This window comes from Bombus huntii, chromosome 11 (assembly GCF_024542735.1).
Source record: "Bombus huntii isolate Logan2020A chromosome 11, iyBomHunt1.1, whole genome shotgun sequence".
Lineage (NCBI taxonomy): Eukaryota > Metazoa > Arthropoda > Insecta > Hymenoptera > Apidae > Bombus > Bombus huntii.
This window is the reverse complement of record NC_066248.1, coordinates 7687433-7699757: the sequence shown is the minus strand read 5'-3', so window position 1 is coordinate 7699757 and position 12325 is coordinate 7687433. Positions and strand designations below refer to the sequence as shown.

General features: G+C 38.2%; 1 protein-coding gene across 1 annotated transcript in view; it reads left to right on the top strand.

The window, feature by feature from the left end:
* Positions 1 to 12325, top strand: part of LOC126870835 (alkaline phosphatase-like) — a 235543-nt gene that overhangs the window by 29920 nt on the left and 193298 nt on the right. The gene's annotated exons all lie outside the window — the stretch shown is intronic.

Sequence of the window (12325 nt, the reverse complement as noted above, 5' to 3'; positions counted from 1 at the left end):
GTTTATCCAATAAGAGTTAACCTTTTGAAGCTGCAAATGCATCTATAATACGCACTGCAGCATTTCCCATCATCGTATTATTAACGTGTATTATTCTATGATAAATTACCGTCCTTTGTTTTCACGAGAGAAGGATTTATATGCCCCTATAACGTGTAGTTCGGAGAATATTTTTCCCTATTTAATTTTTTACCTATCTTCGCACCAGTTATCTTGTAATTAAATGCGATGGAATCCCCGAATCGAAATTTATTCGATACCCGTCGAAATATTTTACGCGAAATGTAATTGAAATATAGCAACGATTTCTATCAAAGCGCGATAAAACATGCAGGCAAACTTCCATTCAACGCGGTATTTATCAAAGGGATGAGTAAACGTATTTCAGTAGTATATTTCAGATTCGTTTCACTTTCTCCGTTATTCATTTGCTTTTATTAGCTTTCCTTCCGTATAGTAACCTTGATAACAGTAGCATTGGAAACGGGATTTTTCACAGTCGTGTTTTCCAAAAGATTCAGAGCTTCCACAGGTTATCCTCGAGAATTACGAAGTTTCGCTCTTCCATTCTTTACCCGGCACGGCATTGTCTTTCTCTCAACGGACGCGAATCATCAAGTAGCATCAAGAATTCGTTAAATCGTGAGGGGTTCGTGAAATTTTAAGGAAAAGAACGCGTGAGCCGGTCTCATTTAATTCGCTCGTTCCATAATGCTACGCGTAACGAAGTACTAAATATCAACTTAATCGTTTAATCTCAGCTCTTCCTTTCCGCTGTGTTTTTCACGAGGGGCCACTTTCGCCCTTTCGTTTTTTATTTTCCCCCTTTCTCTTATTCATCGTATATTCACTCGTTGCGCGAAATAAGTGTCAAAGACGCAAATTTCTGAGAGAAATTTCTCTAACAGCGTTCCTTGTGGAATCTCGAGAGGCTTCAACGGTGCATTCAAGCGTGTCTTATTGCCGCTTCGATGTAAACAGGCATCTTGTAGTCGAGGAGATCGGAGGGAAGTACCAATATCCACATCTGCCGACGCCGCTGGCTTATCAACGTTATTTCATGTAGTTTCCTTCTTTTTCCGATTGTACTCTCATTCCGTCGAGTTCACCTGTTCGACGCCTTTCATCGAATCGCCGTGCACCGTCCTCCGCCTCATAGACCGGCGATAATATTACGACCAGAATCTGTTTGTTCGTTTAGAAACAGAAAGCATCCTGTTAGCTCATCGCGTTACTTCGAATATTTCCAGATCTAGAAATTCTATAGGTCGCGTTTGTATTAGTTTGCCGCGTGTCGCGACCATTTATTACGAATTTGAACGCCAGTGCAAAAGGCGAACGGTCCAAGTATAGTTCGACTGGAACTAATTACAAGGAATACAAACAAGAGGAACTATTTGAATATTCGAGTAGAACCAGAGGGTAGCGGTACGACTGTTTGAGAACGAGATCGGCCAAGAGTTGGTCAATTTAGAATCGTCCGGATTGCACGGACAAGTAACAAATTGTAGGTGTACAGGTGATCTCGGCTTGTTTCACTTCATAATTACTCGGATGCAATTTCAAACAACCGTCCCGGAAATGAGAAACGTAGAAGGCACGATGGCTGAAGAGGAGTGAGATAAATCGAGCCGGGATAATAATTAAGAAGGGCAGCTCGAAATCTGTTTGTCCGTGACGCTATGAAATTATCGAACCTTTATGAACGTTCCCTTTAATTACGTTTATCACTATTGCGTTCTAAAATGCAGCGTCTGCGACGACAGTAATTAGCTGACAAACTTTGCAGCTCCCTTCCTGCCTCGCCAGAGGCGATTCTTGCGTTATTGCGTGTTACGTAAGCGTGATTAGGAGTTGCATTTCATCTCGAACATTCTTCAAATTCACGTTTATAAAATGTTCATAATTAAAATTCTTTCAATCTCCCGGTGCTAGCGTTACGTTGTGTAACGCAGACTCTTTTCTCGCGTCGCTCTTTATTTTCAAATTTATTTCCTTTTTATTCCCATTATCTTTCTTATCTCTCGGTTGTTACTTTCTATTTACGAGCGGTGAAATTTAAATAGCGCCCCTTTAAGTAAAATAGTTTCTTCGTAGCAAGAAACAGCTACAAATTATTTCTACCTTAGATTATACCCTAACACGTAGTTTTGTGTAGTTCTATTTATATCACGCGAAATTTCGTTTAAATATTTAGGATTTGAATTTTCATTCGTTTCGCGCGATCTGCTGATTGCAAATTCTTTTGTGAACCAGCATGCACGGACACAAATAATTCGTAGTAAAAGTCGAGCACGACGGGAGCATAATACACGTTCCGTCGCACTAAATTCTCCTGTTCGACATGTATTCGCACGTCGCTGCATTTATTTCGCCTCGCATAATCCAATTTGCATTCGGTTCTCCCTTTACGCGTACGTCTACTTTCCACTACGCGTTCCATCCAAAATGCGCGTTCTCGCTGGCGAGACCGAGTTGGCTCGATGAAACTTCCCAACAAACTCTATCGGGATTTCCAGCTTTCTCCCAACATCGGTTACAGACTTCCTTATTATCTGGGCGACGTAATCGAGCTTCCTACGCGTGGACAAACTCCACAGTGAATCCGTGGTTCGCCTTACCGGGGTAGACTAGCTTAGAAAATTTGCATAACGATACACCGTGGTCTAATTCGAATATTCCTAATATTCCGATCCCGGTTTAATTAGCGAAGCTAGTTAATCGCGTTTAGTATCTGTGTAGAACATTCATTAGGGCGTCCAAGAGATCAACGCTGTCAAAAATCTCTTACATATATTTACGTTTATTTACATACATATACTAGTATCGCTCGTAAGTATTTGCACTCGAATTTATACGAATTACTTGTCAATTTTCAATTGCAAAGTGTGTTTACTAGTTTCTCATGGAATTAGTGAATTATAAATTTACGTCATCTATTAAAAGATTTGCCACACCGGTATTCTACGTAAACTATATAAATACCAGATGTAGACGTTTTCATAATTAACTTAGTAATTTAGAAATTAAATCTGTATGCGTATTTATCTAGTTCGAGCAAAGAGTAAGAAGTAAGTCGCGGTGTATGTAAAGGCAAAGACACATATATATCTATATATACATCTTCGTATGTATATACATTTAGACATAATATGTGATCATTCCTTTTGTCCCCTCCTTATCCTCTTGTGTTTTACGACTGGAATCCTTCTTTTACTGATACTTTTTCCTAGTCCTTGGGGCCCTCTACCATTCTCTCTAGATCAGCAGTTCTCAGGCTTTTACCTCGGTAAAGTCTTTCGTACGATGTGGACGACATTGGACGGTGAATCGATCAACCTACCGATCAAAGTATCCTTTTTCTTTCTGTTTTTGCGAAAATCCCTCAGGATGTTTTTACGAGCGTCCACTCCGAGTCCTTTGCACGTGACACACGCGAGATCGTCGCGGGTTCCCTTCCCGTTTTAAATTAACAGCTGATTTCTGAGCATCGTTCGTCGAGAGCCATTCAACGGCTGAAATCGAGTCGAGATCCATTGTTTTCAATTGCATGGCCAATAGGATGCTTGCCTTATAAACGCTTGACGAGAAGCTCGATTTTTCCACTTCGATATGAACAAAAGAAGAAACAGCTCCGCATTTTAAGAAGCCAAAAGATATTATCGACGATTAAACCTCTTTTTGGAAAGGAGGGGGGGGGGGAGAGAAGGCGCAGCAAATATTTTACATTCTATTAATTTCAGATTGATTTTCATCGTATTCTATTGAATGTCGAAGCCCATGCCTTGCGAATCTTTACAGACATTGATATTTTTCATATACATACGAGAAACACGGAAAACCGTGCCGATCAATCCCATCAAGTTTGCTTGTTTCTGAGAAATCAAACGTTATTTTAAAAATTATGAGACACGTGGCATTTCCTGATATTGGCTTCCTGATGTACGGGATGTCGCTCGGTCTCTCAGGAAATCCTCTTCTATTTCCTCGACGATGTACATAGAACTTAGTTAAACTTTCAATGGCAGTCCTGCTCGTTTTCGGAAACCGCTACTGCCGCAGTTGAAGAGTTGTTTATTATCCTGTTGATGTAACCAAGTTCCGTGTGTTTCAGAAGGAAACGCTACTCAATCGATCTCGAGCTTTTCACGCAACAGTTTCCAACAACCGACTAAACTACATTTCCCTATGTTTTGGCAAATTTACTAATATCACCACTGTCGAACGTTCCTCCAACACTCATAACGCGATTTCCCTTCATCGAATAATTGAAAAGTTTCACCAAAATGGGAACGCGTAGTACGTTTATGCCTAATCTATCTCGTTAAGTGTCGTTCGCGAGGGAACGTAGAAAGTTAAAGAAACTTTTTGTATTATGAAAATCTTAAAAGATCGACTGAGAAAGCTACAGAAGTACGTGCGTTTTTCTTTTGTCTGAGAAAAGGATTTATCGGAATAACACCCCTGCAAGGTCTCCTGCGACTCCCTTTTGCATCTTTTCTCTCCTTCTTTGCCCTTTCTTTTTCTTCTTATTTCGTTTTGTAATTTTACATTGCTTTTTCCTCTTCAAAGCTTTGGATTTTGTTGCCCCTTGTCCTTTTAGTACGTAAATAAACAGAATTGGAAAAAGTTCTCGTGCAATCCTTCAGGATTCGAAAACTTCAATATTGCCCATAGAGTTGCTTATTATTCTTCGTGAATAATCCGAGCTTTTTTGATTCAGGTAGTGTGCTATAAAAAACGAGTTTTTTTTTATATCTATAGCTCGCAACAAAACATCTTTAACTGTATTTTTAATGTATTCGTATGAAAATGTTCTTTTAATACGACAATTTGGTTTCGATGTTACGTGTTAAATATTTGCTCGATATAGAAAGCGAAAGTAACAGAAAGAGGTAGAATCCGAAACAGTTTTACGGTGTTCCAAGTTTTCTGCTTATTAGTAGATGTAACCTATCTTTCCATTTCTCGAAAGAGCTACTTTTTCTTTTTCGTACCTACGCTTCCTCTGTCCCGTCTTCCTCTGTCTGTAGTAACATTCATTTGTCCTGCTTAAACTTTCCGGCTAGGTCCTTCGGGATTTCAAGCACTTTCCAACGCCGGCCGAAAGTCGGTCTTATTATCGTATGAATGTAAGTCTTTCTTGTAATAGGAAAGGTGAATCGAATTCGATAATGTAGAAATAGTTTGTAGAAAATCCTCTTTTCGCATGATTTACGTATCCGTTCTCTATAAAAGCTACAAACTAAAACTATATTCCAGTTTTAGAATATAGAATATAGAATTGCATTGCCCATTTCAAAATTATTTGTGCAAGAAACGCTTTCACTTTTGATTTATCTAATCCTATTTTAGAGGATCGTTCAAGTAGAAATTGAAACTAAAAGAGAATGATCGAGACGTGAAAAAGTACTCAAGAAGCTACCATACTCCTTACTCGAAGGTAAAGTAAAAGGGATGGTGATAAGAGAATTAGTTCAGCTATTTTATGGGGAAATGCATGAGGCATTAAAAGTTTTTCTCAAATACGTTCCCGAGCACAAGCGTAACCAACAACGAAGAAAGGATAATATCGTACGAATATAATTTGTTAATTACTCGATGAATGTAGGTTATTCCTAATCAAGGAATACTTTGTATCGCGTATGTCTCTTTCTCAAAATACCAATTGAATCATGCAATCGACGTTCATACAAACTGAGATTGGATTTACCGTTTAGTCGACACTATATCGTTTACAGTGTATTTTATTTGAATTATTACCGCAAATTGGACAACAACTGATGCACGGAGGAACAAGCTTAAAATGTATCACGTGGCGTTGATTTCGCGTAATTTTCGTTGTTATCTCTATCATAATCTATGTTTATACTGTTTATCTGGTAGCGTAACGCGATATAGTAACGTAATTTAATCCAGAACTTTCATTCAAAATTCCATCTTAAAAATTTAAGTCAACAGACCCTAACGATAAAATATTTTGTAAGGCTTTTTTTCACTTTCTAATAAAAAAATTGATTCTTTACTCAGAATTTACCAAGGGTATTTAATTTCAAGCTCTTTGGATAGAGTTTCAGTAAGAACTTGTGATACGTAATCACGTCGGACATATTTCACAAAAAAGGGAGGATTTCATGAGAAATCCTCCTTATCAGAGATGTGACCGCTTAATTTGTGCCTGTCGTGGCTAATCCCAAATGTGCGGAAAGTCTGTGGCAGTCCGTATTACACGAGATCGCATGATTTTCGTTGGAAGCGACAGCACGTCACATTACGCTCTTCCTGCGCGTCACTTTGTCTTGAAACAAAATACTTTTCATTCTGTTCTGAACACGCAAAGATGATTCAGGACTTTTCCCAGTAATTGAGCATCCTCGTTAAGTGACGAATTATATCTTCGATGACGAAGTATGCCTGGTATTTTCAATCCCATTCATAATTATTCGAACGACTACGGACGAATAAAAGAGAAAGTGCAGTATAAACTTTGTAAATCGGATCTGTAAATAATTACGGCATTGTTATACTCGATAAATTTCGCTTTATAATCGAATCCATTCATCGCTTGTCTTGAAAAGCGGATCGCGAAATTTGCTTTCTCGCTCTATTGGTCTTGTTTTCACCTTTACACCTCGGAGCTTACATTTCGCACGGTTTACGTTTGAAAACTACGGTCTCGATGCACTCGTGTTTCAAAGTTTGCTCGATCTTTACGCTGGAAAATTCGGCCCATCGAAGTTCGCCCATCAATATTCATGCAGCGAGGTTCGCAATCCATAACGTTAGCTGGAAACGTCCGTACCGACCGTTTCGCATCTCTTGGAGTACCCGTTCCAAAACCGTTCAAAAGCGTTAGCCGGTTAAAACTCGTTGTACAGGCTCGAATAAAATCCGCTGTTTTACACGAGAAAATCCTAGGGTTTGCATTAACGTCTCGCGTTATTTTGTATTAAATCCAGCATTAACGCGGTAACGACGATCGACCGTTTGCATACGGTTTATCGCGCGCGCGTTCCAACGCCCGATTATTCCCATTATCGCCGAAAAAAGTGTTTCTCTCAGTTAATTACCCTGTGTGGCGATGTACGTGCGATCAATTGCACGTTTCATCGGTTACGTGCATCACTGGAATAACGATTTATCGAGGGAACGCACGTTGCGTGACGTTTATCAGGATAATAATTAATCGAACGTTGCTGGAGCAAATGAATAATGAGTGGTCGGAATTAAAATTACATCAACTGACCGAGATCGCTTCTTTCAGCCCTGTCCACGTGCTGCTTGTGTGCTGATAATTACATTTGTTTTGTTGTTTCGTGTGGAACTATGTGTTTGCGATACGCAGGATCTTTGCATGATTTATCATTCCTAATGATACCCGTGATAGGCGATTCGTTTTAGTATAGGGTCGAGAAGATTAAGGGTAGATCGTTTTATCCACGAAGGTAATTAATATAAAGTTTAGGCGAAACATTTATCTTGTCGAATTATAGGATTCGAAGTTAATTCAATGCGTATCTGAAGACGTTTTAAGGTTGATTAGAAGAAACGTGGATTGTATAGTTAACCCGGGCACTTCTATAAGTATTTTTAATTTTAATCTCTCGTATGATTAATAGAAGAGAATTGTTAAACCTTCGTCGGCGAATGAGATTCTGTAAGTCACACTTGAGAATATTTGATTAATATTTATGGGATTCAGGGGAGGTTTTCTTCGCACATGACGGTACGTATCAAGAGCGAAATGGATGACAGGTTAACAGGAGTCGAATTAGCAACATATCTTATCTTCCGAATTACTCTCCTTGTTTACATATGTCTCGTTTAATTCAATTCCCTCGAAAGAACGACACGGTCTTTGCGGGAGAATTACGTAAAAACTTAACCCCTTTACGCAAGAACGAACTAAGATCGCGACATGTCAGACGTGCTTTCCTGTGAATCTTCCTTGTTTTTCGCCCTAATTCGACGACAAGTAAAAACACCATAAATCAGCACAGTTGATATATTCGGCGTGAGAAACGTGCCATGCATATTGCGGAGATTTTGTTTTTCTACTGTACGATGTACGCGTGGCACGTCGTGTGCATATTTCAATCGTACAGGCTCCACTTGTGCGCAACAAAGTCACGATCTCTGGCCGGTCGCGTTTACGAAAAACAAAAACAGGTCGGATTGTAACAAACGATTCACTTCCATTGTGAACGACTCGAGCCTCGTCGACGAACGAAGAAAGGAGGAAAGAGAATTAATAAACCTCGGAATAGGTTACGTGCTGTGAACCGAACGATAGTTTCGCGACACGATTTCCCTAATAAGTTTACACAGTCGTCCTAGCACGAGCCCCTGAAGAACGAGCTCGTGATATTGCGCGCGATGCTTTTAATCTGAGAGTCGATTTAAATTAAACTACTCCTATGAATCAGCAGCGATAGAACCCATGATTTCTAAAACTACGTGAATCTCGTCTGCAACTAATTTCTCGTGCAACGACTAAAAGATTACAATAGCGAGCGACATTTATCACGAAATTGTTTAACTTTCAAATTATCGGGGTAATTCTTTCAAGCGAGTACTTTCTATACTGATAGGTAGATTTCCGTGATTAATTCGAGCAACGATATGTAAAATTGACAGGCATATCCGCGAAACGTGCACGTAATCGTAATATGATGTTAGTGAAAATTTCTAATTATTTCACAGGGGATAAATAGGAGAATTGATAACGCAGATGGAAAAAAATTTTCAACGCGGTTAATATATTAGAAACTTGAAAATCTCGATTTGGTAAGGGCGACGCAATAAATTACTCGCGCTTCGGTCGAGTCTAGCACGTGCTGGAAAAAATAAGAAAGATACGTACGAACGTTGGAATTAATAAAACGTGGCAAATCGGTCACGCGCTGGTAGCATATACCCGATACATTGAATAAGGAGTTTTGTACTTCTGTAATGAATTAGGAGCAAGGAAAATAAATTTACGATAGCTGTCGTTTACAGTCTGTTGCCCTCGTTTAATAATTTTATGATTAATGCACCCACTAGAAAGCGGTACAAGTAATTTATATACATTGAAACATCGTCGTCGTCTATATCGCGCGTGTTACTATTCTTTACTTTTATTTGTTCACTAAGACCATTTTTCTCTAATTTATGAGTACATTTAATCTAGCTTGTATTAACAATCAAGTTGTACATTTCTAGGTTGTGCAAATAGGTATTCAAAACTCCGTGACTGATGGTTAGATTATAATTGCATTTACATCATACACTCCAAATTGTATTATTTAAGCTTCCTTTCCTATTCAGTTTCCCTATATTGGCCGGGTAATTCGAATTAATATCCTCGAAATTATATATTATTTCGAGAATAATGGAAAAGGACGCCGTGCGCGAATATGAATGCGGGATTTGAGCCATGCGCAATACGTTATGGCAAAACATTTTGTGAATTATTGGCAAAGGAAGTTTCAGCGACGATATTCTTTAAAATGCTTCTATATCATTGGAGCAAATTAACAAAATGAAGCGAGGTATTTCGTCGTGCTTTAGGGGTTCATTATCGTATCAAACCATTCGTATTCGTTTTAAAGATAAATTATACAGTTCCTTTTAATAAGTACATTTATTCGTTACACGAAAAGTTTGCATGGATTATTATATGATTGATACTTCATGTGGAAAGAAGAATTTAATTTATCGTTTAAAATAAATCGGTCGTTCATCAGTGCAATGAAAATCTTTGATTAATGTAATAAAATAATAACTGACAGAGCAACTTAGTTAATTAATAACTTAGTAAAGTTGTATACAGTTATATTTACAAGGATATCGGTTCGTTCATACACAACATAGAAATATTTTATCGATCGCGCTGTGGATAATATTCCGTAGGCTATGTACATAATTTGTAGTAATTAAATTCATTGTATAGATAGTATTTGTTATCGGTATAGACAGCGGATACATAATTATATCGACATTAAAAAGAGTAAATATTATTTGAAGAGATGCTACATCCGAGGTTTTATAATATCTATTAAATATAAATTTAGATCTGATTGTAACATTTCTTTTATAATTAAATGGGTTCGAAATACCGAGAAGAAGTACAAAATGATATTTACGTTATAGAAACACGAAAACCTCCGTAAAATCTAATGCTTGTTTTTTTGAATAAAAGTATCTTTCTTATTGCCGATGAAATACAATCTTCCTAATGGCTGTCTTATTGCGAAAAATTCATCGAGTTAAATTTATAGATTTGCCATCTCAGATTTGCCAGATTATTCGTCAGATTCGTTTATTTTACTTAAAGATCTAATTAAGCTCAGTAAAAATCCTCTTCTATGTTCGTTGACTCAAGTAGCATTATGCAATCGAAAAAATATAAAAGGATATTCCTCACTGAATTTAATAATATGCGAGTATCTTGAATACTTAAACTTTAAAACAAGTTCTTATAAGTATATATATATAGAGTTTTCTGCTCCTTTGTGTAGCCATGTGTTCGATTTATCATGCGAAATGTATTAACTTCCTATCCTCTTGCTTCTAAGTTTCTCTTCTTTGGAAAATGTATTCATATGTAAGTGAATTACGTTATGAAAGGAAGGATGAACGAGAAAATCCAATATAAATGTAGCGACTATTATACTTTGTGTATTATATTTCATTCGTAAAATTTCTTGCATTGGAAGAACAATTATTACTCGTTTGGCACGTGAACACGACTTTTAACAGAGCTCGTAATGCAATTATTCTTCCACGAGGAGATCGAGGTTCCTGCGGCTCCACAGGGTTTTCAGACAATTAAATCGCACTAAAAAGTATATCGAGGTAAAGATGCCTATTATTTTATTATTAATTGCAGCTAGCCGAGCCGCAGGTTGCACCTTTAAAGAAGACTTTCCTCAAAGCGTAATTTTTCCTCGTACTGCACCCGCCCAAGTAAACAGATCGCGTTCCGAGGAAAACCGCGTTCCGTTTCTAGAAACCGCCGGCGGATTTCCAAAGTAAAGGTACACTTCGCATTAATTACTCGGCTCATTCTAATTATTCATGCTACACTCTCGACGAGATGAACGAATTGCGTACTAGTCGTCGGCGTATTCGATAAATTCCTTTAATTCTGTTGGTCTCGCACGAGTGCAGCGAGGCAAATATTCATTTTCCGCGAATAAACATTTATTTGTCCATATATTACGCTAACGCAAACGCTGGTATATCGTAAAAGATAGCGCGAGTATATTGAATTGTTACGTTAGAATTGTATTTAAAGAATTTTCCCACGGATCACTTTTTACGGCTCTTTCATAGAGTTTCTTTATCGCGTAAGCGCGCAGGTAGAATTCGTTTTTCGACGATGCAGCCTCAACTTAATTATTCAAAAGTTTCATATAATTTAACTACGGAAAGGTAAGCATAGCGTAGTCTTATTGACACGCTTTTCCTCTCAGTCTCTGTACTAGCCTCGTTGCCGTGTTGCATTTTCAGAGAACCAGATCCAGTGTTTCTTACTAATGATGTATTAGCATAGTGTTTGCTCTGAAAATCTTTAATTCGATACAATTTCTCTTATGTTCCTTCTTTTCTCATGTTCATTTCCCCCCGTAAATCATTTTTCTGCTCTTTTTTTTTTTTCTTGTTCCAGCCATCTGCTTTTTCTACTAATTTCATTCGGTATTTCTTACCGACCTCTTTCCTTTCTTACTGTGCATTTTCCTTTGCTTTCTTTTTGTCTCGATTTTTTCTTCTCTCATCCCCCGTTCCTTTAGTCTTGTTTCTCAGCGTTATATTTTTAGCCTTATCTTTCCCCTACCTGTAATTTTTCATTATTCCGTTTACTTTCCTCTATCCCCATCTCCCGACTCGTTTATTCTTTCGTCTTTTTTTTTTCTTGCTTTCTAGTATTTTTTACACGAATTCCGACACAACTAGTTCATACATTCCGGTTCCGTTGTCCTTTCGGCTGGTAGACGTAAAATGTAAAGCCCAGTTGCCGAGTCACTTAAGCGTGCGATTTGTCGCACAACTAATCCGCACTCTCGGGATTAAAATCGTTGCGGCAAGAAACGCGTTAACAATATCACAGGTCTCTGTACGCGTATCGCACATTAACGCGACCGACGTTTATAATTAATGATGAGAAAATTATATCGCGAACCACCGACGAGCGCGGCTGTGTTGTTGCATCGAGCCAAGAGCCGAGGTTGGTTATTGTGCAATTAGTGGCCGTAATATTCGTCGACTGGCGCGGAGAAAACGATCTATTGGTCTAAGGAATGTAATTAAAATTTGCCAGATATTTCCACCGCGAGCCCAA